This window comes from Muntiacus reevesi, chromosome 4 (assembly GCF_963930625.1).
Source record: "Muntiacus reevesi chromosome 4, mMunRee1.1, whole genome shotgun sequence".
NCBI lineage: Eukaryota > Metazoa > Chordata > Mammalia > Artiodactyla > Cervidae > Muntiacus > Muntiacus reevesi.
Window position 1 is genome coordinate 133944535 of NC_089252.1, and position 27005 is coordinate 133971539.

At 34.7% G+C, this 27005-nt stretch overlaps 1 non-coding gene across 1 annotated transcript; it reads right to left on the minus strand.

Annotated features, from left to right (window-relative positions):
• Positions 1–3779: 3779 nt before the first annotated feature.
• On the minus strand, positions 3780–3886 carry LOC136167995 (U6 spliceosomal RNA). Its single transcript, XR_010663163.1, has one exon. It is a non-coding gene; the product is annotated as a U6 spliceosomal RNA (small nuclear RNA).
• Positions 3887–27005: the final 23119 nt, after the last annotated feature.

A 27005-nucleotide genomic window follows, 5' to 3' on the forward strand; every position in this document is an offset into this window, starting at 1 on the left:
TCCATAACACGTGGGTATTCAAAATGACCAAATGAACAAAAATAGTTCTAACTTTTAAGCTTCTAAAAAATCAGCATATAAGAAAAGAAGACTGGAGTATGCGTGTAAGAGCTAAATAAGTAGAAAAAACTGGCCACATTTGGAACCAGATGTTTTACTTATGGATGATTAGAAATTGCTTGCAAGTTGCTCTCTTTCTTTTTATTTTTACTTCTGAAATGATACAGTTCTGTTTTTGTTTTTGAATCTTATATGGTTATAAATCCTAGACTAATTCTAAACTATGTAACCCTCTGAGATATCAACCAGTCTGAATATGTTCATGGCATGGTTGGATGCATCTACAGGAATCCTATTTGCTTAAGGAATTAAGATGTCTCTTGAGATGGAGGGACACATTCTAGAAGGAGTCACAGGCTATATGCTTAATGAGTACATATATATATATATACATATACATATATATATATATATACACACACACACACACACACACATAAAGAGCTTATCTTTGCAGGGAAAAGAATGTCAATCAGAATTACCTATTAGTCGTGAAAGTGAAAATGAAGTCACTCAGTCGTGTCCAACTCTTTGGGAACCCATGGACTGTAGCCTACCAGGCTCCTCCGTCCATGGGATTTTCCAGGCAAGAATACTTTTTGGAATTAATATATTGCATGAAAAAATTTGAAGGGGATGAGACAAAAACTTAAACTATCTTATATACATATAACTGTATCCAAATGTTACAAACAATACAACATTTCTTCCCATTTTTTTAACACACTTCTAAAAGTGAAAATTGAAAATAAAGTTCTTTATTTAAATGGTTACTTTGTGTATATGTCTGGGCTAATATATTCTTTCCTATAAAAACTTCAGTTCTAGTGCACTTTCTGTTCTTGGATACTTTAAGGAAGGCACTGAATTCCTTTGGAGGGGGAAAGAATGACAATGATTAGAGTTAATCTCCTTGACTTGAAATAAGAGGCCTTGCTAGTATCTGTATGGGTTAACTTGGCAACACTGGTCAGAAGATGACTTGACTCCATAAAAAAGTAGGGAGGGTTTCAGACACTCCAGATAAAATGAGAATCAGAAGAGAGTTCCTTTATTACTTTAGATACATAGCAGGAATATTTTAGAGATGAATTAAGGATTCAAGTTACACCACATGTAGAAATTCTCCCTATTACAAATGATATTTCAGTAAAATGAGCATTATATTTGGCACCTGCCATGATTATTTAGTATTAGACTTCTTCAATAAGTAAAAGACAAATTGTTTGCTTATAGTATTAAGACTTATCAAGCTTTCTGATCTTGGCACTACTGAAATTTTGGATGGATAATTCTTTGTGTGGGGGGGCTGTTCTGTGCATTGCAGGATTTTAGCAGTATCCTTGGCCTCTATCCACAGGAAAACAGCATAACTCCTCCCCAACCTAGCAATCTCTCTGGACGTTGCCCAGTTTCGCTAAGTAGGGTGGATGGAGAGAAGAGGAACACTGTTCCAGGTTGAGAACTACTGGTTTAGATAGAATAACGTTGTGAATTTCTTGAAACATGCAAAATTTAGAAGTCTCACATACAACCTCACTTGTGTAGACACAGCCTCACTGTCTGGGCTTAAAGCCAGAACTAAAATTAAGTATCTCCCAATTCCCTGAGACAATCAGGAAACACATATTTCTACCTCCCTTTCCTCTACCCTGACACCATTTCTTTTGGACAATTAAACTACAGTACTTTAGATTCCTTAGAGAAAAGCGGCTGTGTAAATGCAAAGTAATAATGGATAGTGGCCAAGTAAAATGAAAGAAACTATACTAAAAAGCTAACTATCTAAACTGAGAAGCTGATGCTCATGAATGAATATTCATGGATATATTTTCATACTAATACACTGCAGTAACACCAGACTCTTGCTAGCAGATGAATTTAAAGCCAAAAGAGACATATATTTTTGAAGCTCAAAACATTGATTTTGTGATGATGATCTATAACAATAACTACATTTCTATCAAAGAAAGTGAATGATAATGTAATTTTAAAATGATGACTGTGATGGTGTGGCTAGACACACGTTTATTAATTTGATTTCCTTTAATGGAATTTTTTCCCTAAGGGTTCTGGTAGCAGGCAGCAAACTCATAATACATAAGAAATGGTTGTTCTTACTGTTACTTTTATAACGGAAAACACAATCACTGGCTATACTTCAACATCATCATAAATATTCAAATACTAATGTCTTGAAGCCCAGTGGGAATTTGAGTTTGGTGATGAAATGCATATTGCTGAATGGAAAGTTTCATTAATTCCAAAGAGAAAGAAAAATGTGGTTCTGTCCTCCCTGAAAAGACTAATCCTATTTAATTAGTTGTTGGCTTGATTTCACTATGAAAGGTAATGGGATAAATAGCTAATTATACTATGAACTTATTTAATTTATTTATTTGATAATCTAGCTGAGCTGAATAGCTGATTCAAAGCTAATGCCTCAATCCTGACAAAATTTAATACTAATAACATTAATTTGGAATATAGGGCTACAGGAGCTCATGAATATTTCTCTTCTGTTCTGTGTCCCAGCCACTGAACCAGTCTCACTGGATCACATGCCAAACTCTTCCTCATTTATCCATACACTCATGCTAATCTTTCAGTTATTAAAGACTGAACCCCATCTTTTATAGCATTTTACTCATTTTAATTTAAAATTCATCTCCCTAGATTTATCTTCTCTATGAAGTCTTGTCTCTACTGCCTTAAGTATATTGAGTCTCCCCTCCAGTGGTTTACTCTCTCCTCTGTTATATCACCTTTCTCATTGTAAAGCAGTTTATCAGTTCATTTATTTGCCCCCTGAGAATGTGAGTTCTGTAAGATCAGCACCCTCTCTTATTGATGTTTCCTACTGAACATAGTAAACTCACAGAGCAGATGCCATCTCTATAATTTTTGAATTCATGAATAAATTAATGTACAAATTTAAGCTACTTTATCTCTTAAAATCACTTTTTCCTGTAGATATTTTCATGTGCAATTAGCATATATTTACTTGCTTTCTTATCTGTATTCCTTCTCTTCAACCTGAACCATCATCATTTCTGTTTTTTGAGGGTCACTGACCTTGTCTGTTTTTTTACCTCATCCATATTTCCCAATTTCACACCTAATAGTTACCCAGTAGACAATTGTTAAAGGAAGAATCAAGTTGTTGTATCTTGATAACCCCGCGGAGTAAGTAACTCATTACAGTAAGCTGAAGTTTTAATCACAGAAGACAATTAAGCAGTACATTCAATGTTGATATGACACTTGGCACTCAGCAAATGGTTTGTAAAAACAATAATGCAAAAAAAAAAAAAAAGAAAGAAAAACAATTCTATAGTCTAGGTCTGCCTGGGAATATTGGGGAGGGGAAGTTGGTGACAGGTAAACAGGATTTGAAGATGAAAGTAAAAGAGATGACTGATCTTGAAGAGGATAGGAGGGAATTAGCATAAAACACAAGTCACAGTGAATCTGGGGGGCGGAGGAGAAAGATGATGATGCTTCATCTAAAACAATGCAAACTCTCTTCCATGGTGTTCTATCTTTCTGAGGCTGAAGGCCACAGCCCTTTCAGATGGCGTTCATAGCCTTCCAATACCTAGCCCCAGGCTAGCCCTCCCCTTCTTCACCCTATCAGGCCCTATGCTAGCCATGGGACCTGCCTCCAGTCCTCATGTGCTGCTCTCAGGGCCTTTGTTCAGGCTTCTCTCTTTGTCTGTAACCATCTTTTTCACTTCACGAATTTGCGTGTCATCCTTGTGCAGGGGCCATGCTAATCTTCTCTGTATTGTTCCAATTTTAGTATATGTGCTGCCGAAGCGAGCACTGTAACCATCTTTTTCATCTTCCTCTCCACTTTGTCTAATACTTAGGTCTTGTTCTAGATGACACTTCACTAAGGAAATATTCCTAACTCCACACATTAGGTTAGGGCATAGCAAAATTGGAGACACTTAAAGAATTATTATATTACATTAATACATGTCTTGTTTACTAGACCATAATCCCATGCTGTCAGGCAAAAAAATTTGTATTCTTTGCCATTATAGCTTCAATTGCCAATACCACGACTGACTCAAATTTTAGGTTGAATAAATGACCTGTGGTCAGGTCAGAAAGAATGAAATATTACTATATAGATATCTATAGGGAGAGAAAAGCAGATGTGTTTCACATTGTTGTTGTTTTTTAGTAGTCAAGTCATGTCTAACTCTTTGCAACTCCATGGACTCTAGCCCACCAGACTCCTCAGCCCATGGGTTTTTCCCAGGCAAGAATCCTGGAGTGGGTTACCATTTCCCTTTCCAGGGGATATTCCCAACTCAGGGGTTGAACCCATGTCTCCTGCATTGGCAGGCAATTCTTTACCACCAAGCCACTTGGGAAGCCCATTTCATATTAGATGCCCATTCTTATTCATGGTGAAATAGCTGGATAGAGTTGAACATATATGGGAAAAGAAGATAATATAGCATCAGGCAAAATGGAGAATTCAGTACAGAATAAGCAAAGACTCAAAACCCACAAATGACCCAATAAAAGACGAAGAAATCTGAGACCACCAGATCTCCACAATCTTTCTTGCCATACTGGGACATTTCCTGGCCCAGAGTTGACAGACAAAATCTTCAAACATTGTAAGCAGGGAATAGTTTCCATAAAGAAAGCTACTTAATTTATAAAGTATGTCCATCATATACTCTGATAATTATAAAGCTGACACCAACATCTCTCAGTGAATCATGTCCCATATGCTTAAAATTTAAGTTTGTTTACCATTTACAACCTTGACTAACCAGTGATACCTTACTGAAATCATTCCATAGATCATGAATTTCAAATTGTGTTTCTACTGGTCAATGTCATCTGGGTTTGCTAGGTACGTTAACAGGGAGGTTGATCTTTTCCTATCTCTTTCTTTCTTCTTTTATTCCTGGTGCCCCCTTGGGAGGCAGAATGGGTTACAAAACAATCACTTTTCTTTTGTTTACCACTTATCACCAATTGGCAGATAATAAAAAAAAAAAAAAAATCATGTACACAGTTTTAATGTGGAAACTGCTAATATCTAACTTATAGAAGACATATGAAGCAAAATAAATTCTCTACATTCACACTATCTAATCTTTCAAGATCTGAAATAATTCAAGCTTTAACTAAGCTAAACTGTAGGGAGATAAAACACATATAAAACAAAATATACATATCCTATTGTGATTCTTAGAAGTATTTACTTCATCCCTACATGATAAAAAGGATTAAAGGTGTTAAAGTTGTACAGTGTCTTATCCATATCAGGCAATTTATATATTTATATCTGATTGCATACCACCTCTATAAGACTTCTAGAAGTAAGCATTAGTATAATTTTATCCAAGTTAAAAAAGAATAAGAATAGTTGTTGTTAGCTATAAAATTATACCAATTACAGCCTATGAGATAACAAGGATATTCCTTATTCATTTTACTGGGGGCACATTGATTTTCCAAAAGATTCTAGAGCTAATGACCTTAAGCAGCGGTCCCCATATTTTTTGGCATCAGGAAACGGTTCCATGAAGGAATGGAATGAGGAACGAGGGTGGGGAAGAGGAGGAGGGGATTCTTTCAGGATGATTCAAGTGCATTACATTTCTTGTGGACTTTATTTCTAATGTTGTTACATTAGCTCCATCTCACATTATTGGGCATTAGATCCTGGAGGCTGAGGATCCCTGACCTTAAGGATAGTTATATTTGTCCTTTACACAACTCTGTATTTCACCCTGTTTTGCAAGACAGGATTATAATCTAAGCATGCCAGACTCCTAGTTGCTAAATTGTTATAAAATAGAATCAAATAATTAGAATGCAGATTTTCATCTTTTCAATGAATATAAACATTTTATCCCTAAGATATATTTCCTTTCAGAAATATTCCATAAAATGAGTCAGTATATTTTTGAAAAAGATACATGAATATGTTTTTTAATCTCATTCTTAGTTGAAATTACTTGAAGGACAAGGATTTAAAACTGGTCTTAGATGAACTTTTTCCACACCAGATTTGGAAGATCACTAAGAATAGATACAACATTCATTTGGATAAGAACATTTCTAAATGAAAATGTGTTTCTGAAGCGAAAATATTATCTTTTTGCCTTATACTTGGTAAATCTATGATATCACGGACAAAATAAAACAATCTTTCAAGGTAGTATATTAAAAGCAATTTTATGAGTTAGGTAATTCAAGTAATTTTATTCCCATTGTTCAGATAAGCTAACAGTATATTGAGTTTAATTATATCCCTAGGTTTTAACTCAATGTCCTTGCACATCATATGCACTAGACGTTAGATCTCTGTTATTTGCTCTGCAAGGCTTTGAGTGGAAAACGGTATAGGAAGCTGAGTATTTTGTCTTGTTTTTTCTTACTTAACATAGAAACCTTCCTCTATCCCCCATTGCCTTGTAAATGGAATTAGGCTTCTACTTTCACAAAGTAATCACAGAACTGCAATCAAGGAGTGATAAACATTACTACATTTAAAGACCTTCAGGATTATAAAGTAAGGAGGATTAAAGAGGAGAAATTAAAGCCTAAGAGAAACCAGAAATCTCTTTCCTAAATTACAGATTCGGGGAAAAAATTTGTCCCTAAAACTACCAATTCCTTCCCAGCTGCTTTTAACTTTAAATTTATCTAAGCCATTTTAAACATAAAAACACATAGAATTAAAACAGTAACCATGTTTTCTTGCTTGTTTAATTTTCTTTTGCCCTTAAGAATTTATTTTATTATCTCACAAGCATAACTGCATATTCAAAATTATGCTTGTTACATAGGAGTGTTGTGAAAACATACAAGCCATTCATTTGAAAAAATTAAGTGATATAATAGTTTCTTCATTTATATAGTTAAACACATACTAAATTGGTTGCTTCAAAACATATTACATTAAGGTGTTAATGTTGCACTAATCTTCATATGATCTTTACATATGGTCAGTTCTTGGGCAGGATGAAAACGCAGAATAATCAATTACAGAAACCCAGAATTTGAAAGGGCTCCCCTATCAGTAACTGTGACTCTGAGGTCAGCATGAAATTACACATTGTAGGCATTAGCTAGGGAGTGGTGGTTAATATTTATCTTGAACGCTGGCTATGCTAGTGCCTAAAGAAATCACCCTTTGCTTATTTCTCTGGGTGAGGTGCTGACAATTATCTTGGCTTGTATATTTTGGGGGATAAGAGCAGAGAAGTATCTGCTTCTGCTGCTTATAGCAATATGAAGGGATAGTGTCCTTAGGCAGTAGTATAAGGCTGGTGTAATGGTTGGAATCTCAAAAAGCCGGGGTGGGGAGGATAATAGAAGGTTGGTAAAGAGTTATTCATTTCTACTATACATTGAGTGGATGAGGGCATGACAGTCCACTCCAGTATTCTTGCCTGGAGAGTCCCATGTACAGAGGAGCTTGCGGGGCTGGAGTCCACGGGATTGCAAAGAGTTGGACGTGACTGAAGTGACTTGGCACACACAGCACGCATACACTGAACAAGCAAGGTGCTAATTTTATGTGAATGGGAGATAAATATCCAGGGGCGAATTGACTGTCAAACAGCTCATTTTCTGTCGACTCCTTCTTAGAAAGGCTCTACCAGTATTGGATATGATCATGTATTTTTGCAAAATTTGCTAAAGTGTTTTGTATTCATCTTTTTAAATAACAACTCCCTTTCCCCATATTGTACAGACTGTTGCCATTCTCAACTTGTACCTTCCTGTGGACATACTCCATGAATTTGTAAATTAAGATAATCACTTCTGATTATTCCAGGAGAAGGTGTGTAGACTTCATATCCTTATAAGATTTGAAGTCTCTCTTTGCAGCTTTGCAGGGCTTCCTCAACAACTATGGACTTTCTGGAAAAGCAAGAATAACTGAAAGAAACTGGTGCTGTACTTGTCATTCAGAATGTACCTTGGACACGGACTGTCAAAAGCTTTTGCCATTTGTCCTTCACCATCAGTGGTGGGCCCTTCTCTCTAAGGGTGTCAGGTGCAGCAGCATCTGTAGGGCAGCCCTGAAATATTCTGTGACTAAAGTGATGGTGTGCAAACATAATCCTTAGGACCAACAGTGGCTCATGACTGTCTGTTCCAAGTTACGTCAGTGAAGGCAGTATTTTATAGGAATCTGTAAGAGATACTTGGCTTTCTGTGTGAGACTAGTAGTCAGGGGATCAGAGATACAAAGACAGATTCACACTATGAGATCAAACAGGGAGAGATACTGAATCAGGAACACAGTGATGAGCTAAGGACCAGGTGGACACTAAGGGTCCTCTGGAGTTCTCTGGGCCACAATTAAATAAACTCATAACTATGCCTCCATATTTATATTGCGACATTTATTTGCATATTTACAGTCTGGTGACACCATCTGTCTCTTCTTGTCAGCTTAGCCATCAGGCAAGTGTTGAAGTGTTAGTAGATCAGTTGTGTCCGATTCTTTGTGACCTCATGGACTGGGCCTCGCCAGGCTCTTCTGTCCATGGGATTTTCCAGGCAAGAATACTATAGTGGGTTGCTATTTCCTTCTCCAGGAGCCATCATGCATCATGACCCCCCAAACACAAGAAGCCAAAGAGAATTAATACTACAAGGCCATTCAAAGAGGTGGGTCAAAATAGAGTTAATAAGATATGGTGAGGTCAACAGATAGACACTGAAATTAGTTTTGTAAAAACCCGAATCTAGAAGCTGATTGTTACTATTGCCAAGTTTTTAAGTTACTAAATATGTTAGAATAAAGAGCTTTCAAATATGTGTATGGATAATCACCAGAACTTGTAAATATAGTACCTTACATGGTAAAGGGGGCTTTGTAAATGTGATTAAATTAAAGGATCTTGAGACAGAGATTATATTGGATTATTCAGGTGGGTCCAAGGTAATCACAGGGGTTCTAATAAGAGGAATGGAGGAAGGTGAAAGGGATTCCTGCCCCACAGCCTCCAGAAAGAACGCAGTCTACCAGCACCTTGATGCTGCCTTCCATTTCACTCATTAGGACCTCTGACCTCCAGAGCTTTAAGATAAATGTGATGTGTTAAGACACTAAATTAATTGTAATTTGTTATAGCTGCAATCAGATACTAACACAGCAGTTGTACAATCTGGGATTATCATTGGTTTAAGTAGTAAGTGTTCAATTTCATACTTTATAGGTGCTTTTTCTCATTCATTTAAGTATTTTACATTTTTAAAAGAACTATAGATAATAGTTCAAAGCAATTGTAAATGATTAGTAGAAAACAAAAGTAAGTGACCAATATGCTTAGAAACACTAAAAGGCAATTTTTAGAAAAAAATTAAAGTACACTATAGAATTGAACATATATATAAATATATTACATTGTAAAAAACTTAATGTTAAAAAATACAGACCAATGTGATCCCACATATATTGAGACTTATACTCAATAAAGAATGTATAATTTTACAATTGACCTATTGCTCTGTCTAATCAAAATTACAAACTATTTCCTTTTAAAAATTAAACGACTAAAAGAAAATAAGTGCAATGAAAAAAGATTTATTAACAGAAATGCTTTTAAATATCAGAATCACTTTATACATATATAAATAAATACATATACATATATAAAATCAGAAAAGAGCAAGGGAATCAAAAACAAACGAACAAAAAACCAAAAATAAAAATAAGAAAGCTCTAGATTCATGGAAACATCTATCTCTATTAAAGCCATAATGTAAAGAACAGCATGTATATTATCTATGGTGAAACAGATCACCAGCCCAGGTGGGATGCATGAGTCAAATGCTCGGGCCTGGTGCACTGGGAAGACCCAGAGGAATCGGGTGGAGAGGGAGGTGGGAGGGGGGATCCGGATGGGGAATACGTGTAACACTATGGCTGATTCATATCAATGTATGACAAAACCCACTGAAATGTTGTGAAGTAATTAGCCTCCAACTAATAAAAAATTTAAAAATAAAAAAACAACCATAATGTATCACAGTGGAATTTCAGGGCAGGTTCTCAAATTGCTGTGTTTCAAATTCTGTTGCCTTTAGACTTTTAACAAAGAAGAAAATGTATTTGAGAAGGTCAGGAAAAAAGGGTTGTTTTCTCCTCAGATTAAAAAAAATACAATAACTACTTCAAATTGATCTACCATGGGCACAGATATGATATTTTTCTGAAGAAGTTACAATAGCAGTGAGCATAGTAAATAAACTTCTAGAACAAAGAAGGTGAACTGTCTGAGTTCACTTTTACCAAAGCCTTACAGATGTGCTGTTTAAAACTATGCTCATTTTCATAGGCAGCTAGTTTTAAAGTGAAGCATGATGGAAGAATTAACTCCCTTAATTTGAAATGATTTTAGTCAGTTTATAAGATCAGTTAATTGGCCCTTCTTTATTGGCATTCTTAAGATTTTGCCCTGCTTTCTGAATCTTCAAATCCAAATACCTAGACTAAATTTAGCTAATCTCACTCTTTGGCATTCTAATGATGTCTTCTCCTCCAAAATTATTCTCTTCTGCTATTAATTCAAATTATTGAGCCCCAAAACATCATCTTTGTTAGGTGTTTCAATTATATAAGTTGTTTACTCATTTCAACCTTGCTTTTAACACTCAATGACCCATGGGAGTCTTTCCCATTCTTATTATTCAATTCAAGCTGCACTTGATGGCCCATTTAAAAAACATCTCAGACTTGATGCCCACCACATTAGTTCTAATTAAGCAGATTTTCTTTCAGCCTGATTTGTTTTACATTTCTTAATATCATGGGAAAGCATCAGAAAATCCTCAACATGTAACCTGATAATCCTGGTCAGTACGTGTAATGGATTTTTCTCTCACAGACAACAGATGGAATAAACAGATTGTGACTATTATGCATTATTCTTAAGCAAAGTACGCCAAGGTATCTGCCAGTTTTAGAGACTGGCAGACATCTATAAGCAATATCTACAAATCCCCTGTTTAAATCCTTTCACCTGGAAACCATTTTGGCATTTTCATTCTGCTTTATGCTACAAATATAAAAGGACTTGTTCATCAACATGCCAAATAACATAAGAAGTGTCAAAGAAGCTCATTATGGGGGGTGGGGGGGGGTTACTATTTCTACCATGAGAAAAGTTATAAAAAGGACTGAATAGCTTTTTTATGTCTTCAACCATCCCTGCCGTACACTTACACAAACATCTTCTAGATGAGTTCCAGACCACATTTTCAGAGGTCCAGCTAAAGATAGCATATAGATAGATAGATAGATAGATAGATACACACACACACACACACACAATTTTTTTTAGTACTCCCAAGGATGTCCCTGATGGCTCAGCGAGTAAAGAATCCACCTGCAATGCAGGAAGCCCAGGTTTGATCCCTGGGTCGGGAAGATCTCCTGGAGAAGGAAATGGTAACCCACTTGCCAAGGGAATGACTATGCACTCTAGTATTCTCGCCTGAACAATCTCAAGGATGGAGGACCCTGACAGGCTACAGTCCAAAGGGCTGCAAAGAGTGGGACACAACTGAGCAACTACGCACACAGGTACTTCTCAACGTGAGGACCTGCCGCCTACCAAAGTGAAAACGTCAGTCGCGCAGTCGTGTCTTGGCGACCCCATGGACTCTGCCACTCCGTGGACTGTAGCCCGCCAGACTCCTCTGTCTGGGATTCTCCAGGCAAGAATACTAGAGTGCGTAGTCATTCCCTTCTCCAGGGATTTTTCCCCACTTAAGGATGATACTGGAGTCTCCTTCCTTGCTAGCAGATTCTTTATCATCTGAACCACCAGGGAAGGAAGTCCTTACACCTAGCAGGCACTCCGTAAATATTTCCTGTGTAAAGCCATTTGGGAAGACATATTAAGACAATGAAGCAATAAAGAATGATTTTTAGACTTTTTAAATCTGTATTTAAAATTAAAAAATAATTAATGCCTAGTATAAAAAAAATACACACACAAACAAACAAAAAAGGATAAAATAAAAATGCCTTCATTTTTAGGGCAACAAAATATTATACAAGATGATTCCAAAAAGACAATCCCTAAATGATTTTTCAAAATCATCACGGCATGTTTTAAAAAGTATAAATCATTTATAAGAAATATACAAGTAAATTTAATTACAAAGTTTAACATAAAGGCTTCTATGGACTCTTCACTTTGATGCTGAAACAAATGAGTCTGTAACTGAGAAACTCACAGTGTGGAAGGAGAAACGGTCTTATAGGCAGAAACACAGGGCGCCATGGTGAGCACAGCTAAAGAAACCAATACACAGCCGTGTCACTTTTTGTTTAGTGTGAGAATTTGTACTACTAGTGCCTCTCCTTCAGAAATAAGCCCACGTCTACTTTGAATCTCTCTGCATATTTATCTGAAATTGGAACTACAGCCAAAGGATAACATCATTCTCCTAGCTTCACTGTCTCTTTATCCAACCATTTGCCCTCCACCAGCTCATGAAGAAATAGATTTTCAAACTTGGAACACAACAGTTTTTCTAAGACCTTTTTGGACACTATAAGAAAAATATCATAACTAACTAGTAAGACTGAGCAGATAGGAGGATATCTTATCATGCTAATATTTGTTATGCCTTAGTAACAGATTTTAAACAGAGTGAAAAGATATGCTAAAAAGAACATCAGTCACTAACATTTATGGAAATTACTACAAACCATACATGTAAAGAAATCTGTCTCTCAGAAACACCACAAACTACCCGGGTAATTAGGTATCACTTAATGCAATCTCTGTCATAATGTTTACATTAAGAAAATGGAACACCTGCAAAGGTTTATTTTACTTTAAATGAACACATTTATATCAGCCAGAGTTGACCAAATTGACTTATTAGAGTCTTGCAAGAATAAGACTATTTGACATTAAAAAAACTAATCAAAATGACCAAGAAAGTTATAACAACTTTTGATAATTAAAATTGCTTCAGTTATTTACTCAACAAATAGTTACTGAAGGCCAACTATCCACCAGGCACTATTAAGTAGTTGAAATCTGTGAAATAAAGCTCCTGCTATCATGGGGCTTATATCCTAGTGACAAGAGAAAAACAGGCGGAGAATATGGTATAAAGAAAAATCAAACAGGAAAAGGAGATGAGAAGAAACTGTCAGCATTTTGAGTTGGTGCTAGGAGATCTTAGTAGGAGACAGTGATAGTTTGGATGATTTGAGGAGCTGTAGAAAGGAGGAAAAGCAGTTCAAATCTAGAAAAACTAACAGAATATTATTAATATAACCATATGCTTGTAAACACTGAGAAAGGAGAAGTCAAAGATGACTTCCACTTGATAATATCAAGGTTGTTGAAGAACTGGAGTTGAAACTGAGAGAAGAATGAGAGGATCCATCCTAGGGACAAAGGGTTTAAAGGGATTCTTGAAAGAGTTTACATGTGCTCCTGTACTGACATAGTAAATTAGTATTTTATTCATATCTGGGAGGTCTGGTGAGTTAAAGATACATGTGCTAGCTCTTTCATCATGGAACAAAGGAGCAGTAACTATGTGGAGATGGTGGGGCATAAGCTTAAAAAAATTCTCTCAACAGGGATTATAAACGCTTCTCATGGAGTTGATGTGAGCCATTCATATAAGAGAAAAGTTATATTTGTCAGGTCTTGTCAAAGGGGATTTCATAGGGAGGCATAAAACCTTAGTAGAAAGAAAATGAAGGTTTCACCAGGATACAAGAAATAATGGAAAAAGTAACAAACAAAATAGAAACTTGATCCTTGCTTAGTGAACAGCAGAAGAGAGATTCCTTTTGCTGGGGGTATGGAGTCTCCTGACCTATCTATGGCACAATATTCATGGAAAAATAAGTCAGTGTCAAACAATGCAGGGCAATGCAGATTGTACTTACTATGTCAGGAGGATTCTCCTTCTTCTTCTCTCTTTTTTTTTTTTCTCTTCTTCTCTTTCCTTTCCAAGTTGCCAAACCTGAAAGGGCCAAAAACAAGTTAGGAAGGTGTTTGATGGGACCAGAGGAAGAGCCTAAATGAGGAAAAAGGAAGGTGATCACACTTTCCTTATTCAACTGCTGACTTCATACCTGGAGCATGCTGAAACCAGGGACTGAAAAAGCCTTAGTTTTCAATTAAGTTAGTAGTTCTAATTTTGATCTAAGATTGGGCATTTAAATTAACAAAGTAAGGGACTATAGACAAATTGTCTAAGAGAAAGATCATAAAATTTATATATATATAGTTATATATGTATATGTATATTCAATAAGGAAACTTATGTATTTTGATTCTACTTCTGTATATGTCTATTTTGTATCAGTGTTAAGAAATTTTAATAAGCTATTACTCATCTTTAACATGATTTTTAGAAAACTTACTGAATGGGATGGGATCAATGATATTAAACTTGTGCAGCGTTTCAACTGATAATAATTCCACAAGCTAATTAAAAGCCCTTTCCGTCTTATTGCAACTTTCTGTATCTTGTCCACTGGGATAGACTAAGAGACTCTAAGAAAATGTTTTATTAAAGAAAGACAAGAGAGCAGCCAAGATGGCAGGGAAGGACCCTAAGTTTACCTCCTCCCATGAGCACACCAAAATCACAACAATCTGCAGAGGAACCATTGTTTAAAAAAAAAAAAATCTGAAATCTACCAGAAATGATCTTCCACAACTAAAGACATAAAGAAAGAACCACAAGATTGGTAGGAGGGGTGGACTGTTGATATGATTAAATCCCAAATGCCTGAGGTGGGTGAACTGCAAACTGGAGAATCACTATATTTCAGAAATTCTCCCAGATGAGTCTGAGTTGCATGTCAGGCCCTCTCAGCCTGGAGGTCCAGGACCAGGAAGAGGAGCCCCCAGAGCATTTGGCTTTGAAGGCCAGTGGGGCTGGGTTGCAGAAGCGCCACAGAATTGGGAGAAATAGAGACTTCACCCTCGGAGGGCGCACTCAGACTCTCACATGCACCAGGACCAAGGGCAAAAGCAGTAATTTCCTAGGAGCTTGGGCCAGACCAACCTGCTTATCATACCCCAAGACATGACCCAGATGGCTTCATAGGTAAAGCATTTAAAGAAGAGTTAGCACCTATCTTTCTGAAATATTCAAAAAATATAGAGGAAGGAACACTTCCAAATTCATTGTATGCAGCCACTCTATCACCCTGATATGAGAACCAGCCAAAGATATCACACAACAAAGAAAATTACAGGCCAATATCACTGATGAACATCGATGCAAAAATCCCCAACAAAATACTAGCAAATTGAATGCAGCAATATATTTACAGGATCATACTCCATGATCAGGTGGGATTTATTCCAGGGATGAAAGAATTTTTTAATATCTGCAAATCAATGTGATATGACAACATTAACAAATTGAAAGATAAAAACCATATGGTCATCTCAATGGATGCAGAAAGAGCTTTTGCTAAGATACAACATTGATTTATGATAAAAACTCTTCATAGAGAGAATCTACCTCAACATATAGACAAACCCATGGTTAACATCACACTCAATGGTGAAAACCTGAAAGCATTTTGTCTAACATCTGGAACAATACAAGGGTATCTACTCTTGCTTTTATTCAACATAGCTTTGGAGAGGGCATAGAGTAAAGGAAAACCTCCTACATTGTTGGTGGAAATGTAAATTAGTATATTTTGGAGAACATACAGAGAACAGTATAGAAAAGAACAGTTTAAAACTAGAACTAGAGTTGCCATATAATCTTTCCATCCCACTCCTGGGCAGATATCTGGATAAAAGACACATGCACCTCAATGCTCATTACAGTGCTATTTACAGTAGTGAAGACATAGAAACAATCTAAATGTCCACTGACAGGTGAATGGATAAAGAAGATGTGGTACATATATACATATAGTAGAATACTTCTCAGTCATAAAAAATGACATAATGCCATTTGTAGCAACATAGATGGACCTAGAGAAGATCATACAAAGTGAAGTAAGACAGATAAAAAAGATCATGTGATATCACTTATAGGTGGAATCTAAAAATGTATATAAATAAACTTATTTATAAAACAGAAATGAACTCACAGACACAGAAAACAAACTTATAGTTACCAAGGAGGATACGGGGAGAGGGGTAAAATTAGGAGCTTGGGATTAAACATTCACACCACTATATATAAAAAAGATGAACAACAAAGACCTATTGTATAGTACAGGGAACCACATTCAATGTATTGTAATAACCTATAATGGGAAAAATTCTGAAAAATAACATGTATGTGTGTATGTGTGTGCATGTTACTGAATCACTTTGCTATATACCTTAAACTAACACAGCATTGTAAATTAATTTTGCTTCAATTTTTAAAATTTAAAAAAAATAAAAATCAAAGAAAGAAAATATACATGAAAACAAACAAAAAACTTAGGAAAAGATAATCAAGGATTGAACTGATAACAAAAGAATGAAATTCAACCCCCTATCCCCCCAAAGTGAAAGGCAAATAAGTTGTCCAAAATTGCCTAATAATTTAATAAAATGTTACCATATCAAGTAATTTAACAAAACCTAATAATTTAACAAAATCACTACCTACTAATTTAATGGAACATCAAATAAGCAACTTAGTTCATTGTGATCAAGTTTGTTCTTAGTCAACTCACTTTTTAAAAACTGTTCACATATAAGTAACAATTCTTTTATTTTATTTTAAAAATCTATACTTAATACAAAGGCTTTTGTTAAGAAATAGGTCCCTAAGCCATTTATGATATATTAAGCTCTATACTTCCTAATTTTGAAAAGTAAACTTTTTCAGATACTTTAATTTAGTGTTTATATGGATAAATCTCTCAATTTTCTAAGGCTATTGATCTCAACATGAGCTTCATATTAGAATCATTTGAAGAACTTTAAAAATGCTCCTGCAAAACACAGTTCAAATATTCTGGGGTGGGGAACTAGCAATTACCTACTTTTGTAGGAAAAACCACATTAAAACTTGAGAGCTTAAAACAATAAGCATTTATTTGATTTTCAGTAGATCATTTGGCCTGAAGTCAGCTGGGCAATTATTCTGCTCGAACTGAAAGTCAAATAATTGCTGAGAAAAACATTCTTCAAAACTCTGAGACAGATACAGAATTCAAGACCAGGGGAAAAACTGTAGGGAGAGGTACACTGCTAAATATCTTGATTCTCTCTGTTTTCTATTTTTACAGTAGTTGGAACCATGCTTTCAAGGTTTTATTTTTATTTTTTTAATATTATGAAAATATTCAAATATACAGAAAACTTGAAGAATAATAAAACAAACCAGATGTCCATAATTAAAAAATTAACATTTTGCCATATGTTTTACTGAACAATTGGAAAGTAACACACAGGCATTTCACCCCTAAACAAGTAAGCATGCATCTCATAAAAACAACCATAATATCATTATGTACCTCAAAAAAAAAACCCCAAAACTCAGAGAATCAAGATGTTAAAATGCAAAGTAACTGTCAAATTAGTTACCAGAGCTTAAACTTAGAATGTAACAATTTAAACTCATTATGGGACAACTAAGTGATATGAAAACTTGGGTTTGCACTTATTTCGAATGATCTGAGATTTTGAACTCCTACACAATAGAAGAAGCACACACACATAAAATAATGGACACAGAATAAGAAGATAAGTGATTTAATATTAGCATGGATGGCTTTTCTAAGGCCTAAGAGAATGAATATGATTATTTTCATGAAATATTAATTCCAAAATCTTGGGCCATGACAATCTCTCCAGAAAAGTTCACATAGTAATAGATATTGTGAGTTATTGCATTTTGATTTTATAGATACTTTCCTATTTAGATCCCTATGTTTTTGCTCATTTGACTATCACAACCAAAGAGCTTGTTTCTGGAATCAACTACACTAACAGAATACAGTATTTTGTAGTTTTGATAATAAGATAATTAGGTTTGTAAAAGATAAGCACTTGCATAACTAGAATGTCAACAATGATGAGTAGGTTATCTATTTTGCTCTTGAGAGTCAAATTTTACTTCTTATAAAATACCATTTATCATATTTCTAGGTAATATCAAATTCCTTATATGAAGAATATAATATTTTTACTTGGTTATTATGATCTTCATCAGATATATTTTTGTAACATGGCTTGGATAACTAAAATAGTAGCAACAACTTATTCATTTTGCCCCAATTTTTTGTTCTTTGTTACAGATGGCTTCATTATAGAGGAACAGGCAAACAATATAGACATTTCCTTGAGTGCACCTCTTACAAATGGAAAAAACCAAATAAACCAAATATATGTTTGTTCCAGCCCTCCATTTACTATACTAAAGGATTACTGGCACATACCAAATGTTTATTCCCCCTAAGTACATGTATGTTCATGTTTTCATGGATTTTCCACAACTATATAAGAGCTTATTGGATCATTTACTCTAAAATGTAGAAATGTAAATAAATAATTGTTAATATTTAAAATCAATGAAAATATACTCTGCTTTAACAGATGTTGTCTGTTAAAGCTGAAAAGAAATAAAGAGAAAGCTCATTTTTTTTCTTCTATATTTACTTTGGGAAAGTGTATAAAATTTTATTTCATGGAAAAAATTAAAATGCATTTTCAAACATACATTTTGATAATTTTCAAAAATGTTATATATTTCATAAAGGGCACACATTCGAATTTTAAAATACAAATCATCTTTCTGGCAAGCTTTGTTAGATGATTGTGTCTTGTCTGATATTGCTCTAGCAAACTTACTTATAAAGGAAGGAAAAACACATTTTAAGAAGAAGCAAACAAAAATATAATTTCATCTTTATCAAATAAAATGAATTTAAGGGAATTTGTAAGTTTTCATGGAAATATATCTTGGAGAAACATGTAAAGGAAATGTGTTATATAAGTAGTGTGACAAATATATTTTAGTGTGTCCATTGTAGAGACTGCAGAATATAAAGTATTTATGAAACATATAAATATATATATGAAATATGTAAAATTTTTAATAATGTTGAAAGTGCACTTATAGTTGACTAGAGAAAAACAAGGGAACTTAAGGAAGAAGCAAATATCAAATATTTTATACATGTGTGCATATATATGTAAAGTATCTGATATATTTATACATATGTACATACATATACACATACATACATATAACTAGTAGATCACATTGACACACCCAACTAATAATCAGAGTATATCTAACAAATTTTGCCCTGTAACTTATCTATTTTCTCCCTCCCTGATTCTAAGCTGGCCTTGAGAGTTTGTTTAGCTAACAGAATAGTTATATTCTGTTATATATAACATATATTTTGATGGCTCAGTGGGTAAAGAATCCACCTGCAATACAGGAGATACAGGCGACATGAGTTGAATCCCAGGGCCAGGAAGATCCCCTAAAGAGGAAAATGACAACCCACTCCAGTATTCTTGCCTGGAGAATCCCATGGACAGAGAAGTCTGGCGAGCTACAGTCCATGCTGGCACAAAAAGAGTCGGACATGAGTCAGCACACGGCATACACAAGACACTGCGAGAGTGATGGTGTGCTAGATTTGAGCTTGTACAACCTTTATTTGTCCTCTTGAAATTCTGAATCTACCATGAAAACAAGCTCAGGGAAGAGGAAAGATCAAGTGAAAGAGACAAGTCATCTCAGATGAGCTTATGTCAGGCCAGTCAGGTACCGACTAAGCTGCTAGTAGACTGCAGAAGCATAAGGCTAGCCAAGAGCATCAAGACTGGCTCAATAAACATTCATTCAACTCATCCTGTATTCATGACAAGGTGAAAAGCAATAAATCATTGTTATTTTAAGCCACTAAGTTTGGGGGTAGTTTGTACCATGACAATATTGTTGTAATAGGTGATATACAGCAAGTATGTAATTTATTATACAAACCAGGAGTTTTGAGAATGAAAGGGACTGCTATCAATAATTATACCTAGAAAGCAGGTATAAATTAGCCTTGCCCAAGTATAAATAAGCATATAGTCATCTTATTTATGTAGCATTCAGTATCAGTCATTATCCAAATTTTCTTTTTTAACTTATGAGGTTTACATATTGTTTATTGGGTTATAGGGTTATGGAAAACCTAGAAAGTGAAATGCAAACTTATCACCACCTTTAATAATATATGTATTCATCCTTCAGCTGTAAAAGAGAGAAACACAACTCAAAATGATTTACAAAATAAAGAAATTTATAATCTCACATAAAGAGTTAGGGTTGGTTGGTTTATGGACTCAACAATACCACTAGAGAAAAAAACCACAAAAATAAACAAACAAAACCCTTTAAGATGTTTTTATTAAAATCTTCCTTATCTCAACAAATGGAATTATCATATGCCTAGGTTTCATAACATTTTACTCTTTCTCCCATTTTATTCATCAGTAAATCCTGATGTATTAACCTTTGAAACACATACAAAATCTGACTATAGTTTATGAGATCCATTATCATCTTGACCTAAAATACCATTCTCTCCTGCTGAATTATTGCAATAGCCTCCTAATCTGTTTCTCTAGTTATATGTCTCTACAGTCTATTCTTAACTTAGAGTGACCCTTTCATACTGTAAATCAGATCATGCCACATCTCTGCTGACAGCCCTCCACTCTCTGTCCATTTAATTTAAAATTACAATGTTCTAATGCTGTGCTGTCTATTTCAGTAGCCACCAGCCATGCACAGCTATTGTTAACTTTATATGTGCCTGCTTCAAATGATGGTTCACTTTAAGTACAAAATATACTTTGAGAAAATTAGTATGACAAAAAAGAATGCAAAATATCTCATTAATAGCTTATATGTTGATTACATTAAGATAATAATGTAAGACATTTTATAAGATATTATTCTGCATGTGTTGGATTAAATAAAATACATTGCTAAGTTAATTCGCTTTTATTTTACTTTTTTATGGGGCAACTTTAAAGTGTAAAATTCTATGTGTCTGGCAGTATATTTGTTTGACTGCCTATATGAGCAGACGTGTAAAGGCACTCTGAGTTAATCTCTTACTGTGTCCCTTCCCTTTGTTCACTGTGTTCAAAAAACTCTTGTATATACTTTTGTGATCCTCCTCCTGCCACAGAAACATCAGACATGCACCTATTTTTAGGGGCAATTTTAAGTTTTGTGTAAACAAACAAGATTTTGGAATCCTCTTGAGTAAAACAATACAACAGTATTAACATAAAATATGGTAAAAGTAAGTATTTGCTAGAATTAATAAAAGAACTATAATTCATAAGAAGGTGAAAAATACCACAAACATGAAAAATTCTAGATGCTACAGTAATAAGACAATATTATGGGCACTGTAATTAATAACATTATATTGTCTCTGGTCTTTCACCTTTAGGTTATAACTCATAAAGTATCAGTTCCGTAAGCCACAGAATTATTTATTGAAAGTTATTCCTATGAAGGTGTGGCTAGGCACAACACGACCATAAGTGGAAGTGATTGAGTATATACCACCAAAACCATATCATATGCAATCATTTTAAATGTATCTTCTGTTCATCTTTGATTTAGCTGGTTTTCCAAAAATGCCTGTGTCACCTGGACACAACCATATAAAAATAGGAGTATACTGGAGAGGAATTTAAAGTTGAGAGACAGTGAGTAACCTTATCCAGCTGAAGCTAGCAAAAATCTAATTTTTGAAAATTTTACAAAAACATGTGGCCACGTGATCATATTGCTAGATTCATAGTAAATACTTCCCATGAGGTCTTTGGATAGACAGTGTCTTTATCTCCTAGGAAACATATCCTAAATATTCATTGGAAGGACTGATGTTGAAGCTGAAGCTGAAGCTGAAACTCCAATTCTTTGGCCACCTGATGTGAAGAACTGATTCATTGGAAAAGACCCTGATGCTGAGAAAGATTAAAGGTGAGAGGAGAAGTGGACGACAGAGGATGAGACTCAATGGACATGAATTTGAGCAAACAAGAGTTGGTGATGGACAGGGAAGCCTGGCATGCTGCAGTCCATGGGGTCACAAAGGATTGGATATGACTGAGCAACTGAACTGAACCGCCTTCATATCCCCTTAAAAATCACCTTCCCAATGAGATTTACCATGGTCAACCTATTTAAAATCACAACCATCCACAGCTTCCCGATGTAACTTACTCTGCTTTTTTTTTTGCCCCCCAGAGATCTCTGTAGAGTATAAAATTTGCTTTATTAAGTTTTTTGTTGTTGTTGTTATTGTTGCTGGTTGATTTTCCCTAATGTTACTGGAATAGAAACACCGTGAGGACAGAAATTTTTATAATTATTTTCCAAGACTGAATCATGTCTACAGCAGAGTAACTACTCAATAAATGTATATTCAATAAATGAAGAAGCCAGAGTCTTTTATCTTTCTGCACTGCCAACCTCACTGGTCTTCAGATTTTTCCCTTATATTTGCAAGATAAGGCAGCAGACATCATCTCTTCAAACTGGGAACTGAAAAAGGACAAGAAGTTGTTCCCTTTTGGTTCTCCTTTGCATTTTTCTACCTCATTATTACTTGCTTTAGCATTGGCCATTTTCTTCATTATGCTTTCCCCTCATTATTTTTAATTTTCCTTTCCTATCACTGTATCTTAAATGCCTGAGTTATTTTTCCTTCTTTTCTTTTTCGTGGGTCTATGTACTGAGATTAAGCATTTTCTCTGAGATTTATTTAGCTGTCCATACACTTTTGTATATCAGGCTTCAACTGTGATTGTCTTTAAAGAGTGTGCAATTTGTGACTGAACGTTCTCTGTAGCATCTGAGTTGCTTAGGAGACAGTTTCATGATTTATTTTGATATAATTTATAGATGCATAGCCTTTGCTCTGCTTCATTTTGTACTCCATGGCCAAATATGCCTGTTACTCCAGGTATCTCTTGACTTCTTACTTTTGCATTCCAACCCCCTATGATGAAAAGGATATCTTTTTTTGGTATTAGTTCTAGAAGGTCTTCATAGAACCATTCAATTTCAGGTTCTTTGGTATTAGTGGTTGGGACATAGACTTGGATTACTGTGATGTTGAATGGTTTGCCTTGGAAATGAACCAAGATCATTCTGTCACTTTTGAGGTTGCACCCAAGTACTGTATTTCATATTCTTTTGTTGACTGTGAGGGCTGCTCTCCATTTTTTTGTAAGGGATTCTTGCCCACGATAGTAGATACAATGGTCATTTGAATTAAATTCACCTATTCCTATCCATTTTAGTTCACTGATTGCTAAAATGTAGATATTCACTCTTGTCATCTCCTGCTTGACCACATCCAAAATACCTTGATTCGTGGACATAACATTCCAGGTACCTATGCAATATTGTTCTTTACAGCATTGAACTTCACTTTCACCACCAGACACATCCACAACTGAGCATCATTTCTGCTTTGGCACAGCATCTACATTCTTTCCGGAGCTATTTCTCTGCTCTTCCCCTGTAGCATACTGGACACCTTCTGATCTGGGAGGCTCATCTTCTGGTTTCATATCTATCTATCTTTTCAAACTGTTTATGGGGTTCACAAAGCAAGAATACTGGAGTGATGTGCTATTCCCTCCTCCAGTGGTCACGTACAGATATGAGAGTTGGGCCATAAAGAAGGCTAAATGCCAAAGAATTGATGCATTCAAATTATGGTGCTGCAGAGGACTCTTGAGAGTCACTTGGACTGCAAGGAGATCAAACCAGTCAATCCTAATTGGAATTAACCCTGACTATTCATTGGAAGGACTGATGCTGAAATTTAAGCTCCAATACTTTGGCCACCTGATGCGAAGAGCCGACTCATTGGAAAAGACCCTGATGATGGGAAGGATCGAGGGCAGGAGAAGAAAGAGGTGACAGAAGATGCGATGGTTGGATTGCATCACCGTCTTAATGGACAAGAGTTTGAACAAGCTCATGGAGATGGTGAAGGACAGTGAAGCCTGGAGTGCTGCAGTCCATGGTGTCACAAAGAGTCAGACACGGTTTAGAAACTGAACAACAACAATAGATGAACAGGAAATTTTTTTTCTGTATTTTTCAGATGTAGTTTTATTACATTGTGATCAGAGAACATGATCAACTATTCTTATTTTTAGAATATTTTAGGGGTTGGGTCTTTTGTGGCCTAATAAACGGAAGTTTATTAGGAATGCTCTATCTACAGTCATACTTTACAAATATTGCTGCATTTCTTGACAAAACACATAATTTATTACAGTTGGAATAAATTATGTGTTTATTCTACTAGTTCGAGTAAGGTATACATTCAAAGAATCCTACCTACAACTAGATATCACTAAACCAGATGAAACTGTTGATACTGGCATGACTCGAAAATAAAATAACATCTTATTATAAATAAAAATAGTTAAATTAAGAGATTTCTTCTGTTTGTCATCTAGAAATACAAGAAAGAAGAAAAATAAATAAAATTTACTTACTTAATATTTTACTATAAATTCATTCGTAGAGAAGAATGAAAAATGTTTCTATATCACATCCACTGGAATACTGTGAAAATTGTCACTAGATTCATTCAACATGTAGATTTAAACATTAAGTAAGAGTGTGTAATGACTTTCATGTACTGATTTGGTGAAAGTTTGGTCCAAAGAATAAATTGGGAAAAGGGCCATTGGAGTGTTTCTTTTCCTTTTCCCATAAAATGTAACTTATTTGTCACAAAAATGTATAAGAATGTCCTGGGTATAGTTAAGATTATCATACATATAATTCAATAGTTCAAATTTTGAAATTCATATAGAAACCTAGAAAAATTCATTTTTCTCTATTTCTCTAACCATAATTTTGATCTAATGTCTCAGTCTTTCTGATACAGCTTTTTGTAAATACTGTATTATATCTTATCTATTTCTGAAAGGGTAAAGTTAAAACAAAGAATCTTTCTGTATTATTTTTCTTTTTTTAGCAGGACAGGCTAATTTTCTCTGAATTCCTACTGCATTAAAATGTGATATCAAGATGTAAGAGATGCTGGTGGGACAGATTTGAAGGATTTTGAACTTGAATGCATTCTGATTATTTTTCTTTCCTTGACAAAATTGCAAGGAAACTATGCTCCTTATATAACACTGCTGTAGAAAGAGCTGAATGGCTACAGCATTATATACAACTTGGCTCTCCCTGTGGGAGATGAATAATAATTGTTTTGTTTCCAGAGTATCACAAAGTAATATGAAATTTGCAGAGAATAATAAACAGAGCCTAGGCTTACTCCTGCCTCTGAATCATCAGCCAGATCAAATGAGCATTGGATGCTGTTGTACAAAGTGAATGTAACATTAACTCTGCAGTTGAGATGAAAATATTTCACCTGCTAACATATTTCAAAATGACTTTTGAATTAGATGCCTTGCTTTGTTTAATGATATTTTATTCACTATGCATTACAAATATTGTTATTTATCAACAGGATTCTTTGCTGACATTTTCCTCCAAGGTTTAACCTTTGGCTAAAAAGAACATGTTTGAATTTACATTGTTAATGAGTTTATATTGAAATTTAAGTGGTTCATGGAATTTTAAAAGTATATGTTATTATCGACATAAGAGTATTTCAAAATCCCTAGTGTGTGATATGTATATGCGTGATTGAGAGGTTGCTGATCTATTTAATTTTTCAGATTGCATTTCAATGATGATTCCTGATTCTGAAATTCATAGGGTTTGAGTCTGGGATTAAGTTTTTACTCTCTTTGTGGCCTTGTAAAATTAATTAATACTTAATGGATATAATCAAAGATAATAAATGACCTTGTCTGATAGAGATATTATGAAAATTAAATGAGCTAGACCAAGCAAATGTCTTACATAATGGCAGACATGTATTGAATGTTTAAGAAGAATAAGTGTTATTAATGAAAAGTTAATTTACAATACAGTGAAAATAATCCTGGACAGGAAATGTGGAGCTCTAGTAAAAACACTATTACTTAATAGCTCTGCAGCCTTGGGAAAAGCACATAAACTCTCTGAATCTATTTTAGTAGCTATAAAATAAAGGTTTCCATTATAACTTGCACATCAAAAAAAAAAAAAAACTGACATAAAGACAAAACAAAATAACATATATGACCATGTCACACAGCCAGATGAACTTTTATTTTAGGGTTTATTCATTTTATCATCTTCCTTCTCACACAGATTTCCTCTAGAATCAAGAAATTAGTTGATGTTCTCTATATAAATCTGTATTTGGAAAAAAAAAAACACTCAAATTCAAACTGCTGGCAATTTTATGCAGACTTTGCTTGTATATCAACATTTTTCACAGTTAGGCTTTTTTAGAAATGTGCTTTTCATTGCTATTTTACCTCATTCCTAACAGTTAACTATCAAACATGTATTCAAAAAGTTTATTTCTGCAACCATTAGCTACAAGTCCCATATTGCTTTTATCCCTTGGAATACCCTGACTATAAAATTTAGCACAGGAAAAGAGTGAAATTGGATGTACATATCAAGCAAGCTATTTTGGTCACCATGTCTCCAAGGAACAACTTGATATAGATTTATAATCCATCTTTAAAATTGATGAACCTTAGGGACTGTAATGGAAATGAAATATTTAGGCACTGAGATTTTAACATGATTTAAATATCCAAATAGAATATAGAAGACTAGCTTGGAGGAAATAAAGAAACAAGAAAAGAAGGAATGAATTGGTACTCTGTCTGATTTGTATTGCTGCAAAGAAACAAACTTTCATATACTGGACCAAAACATATTTTACTGGCATATGAACTTCTATTTCCACTCAATGTTGCTGGAAATATACAAGTCAATTCAACTAAATGAATATTTTGTCTAATCCCAAACGCTCCGATTTTTTTCACACACTCCATTGTTTGTGTGTG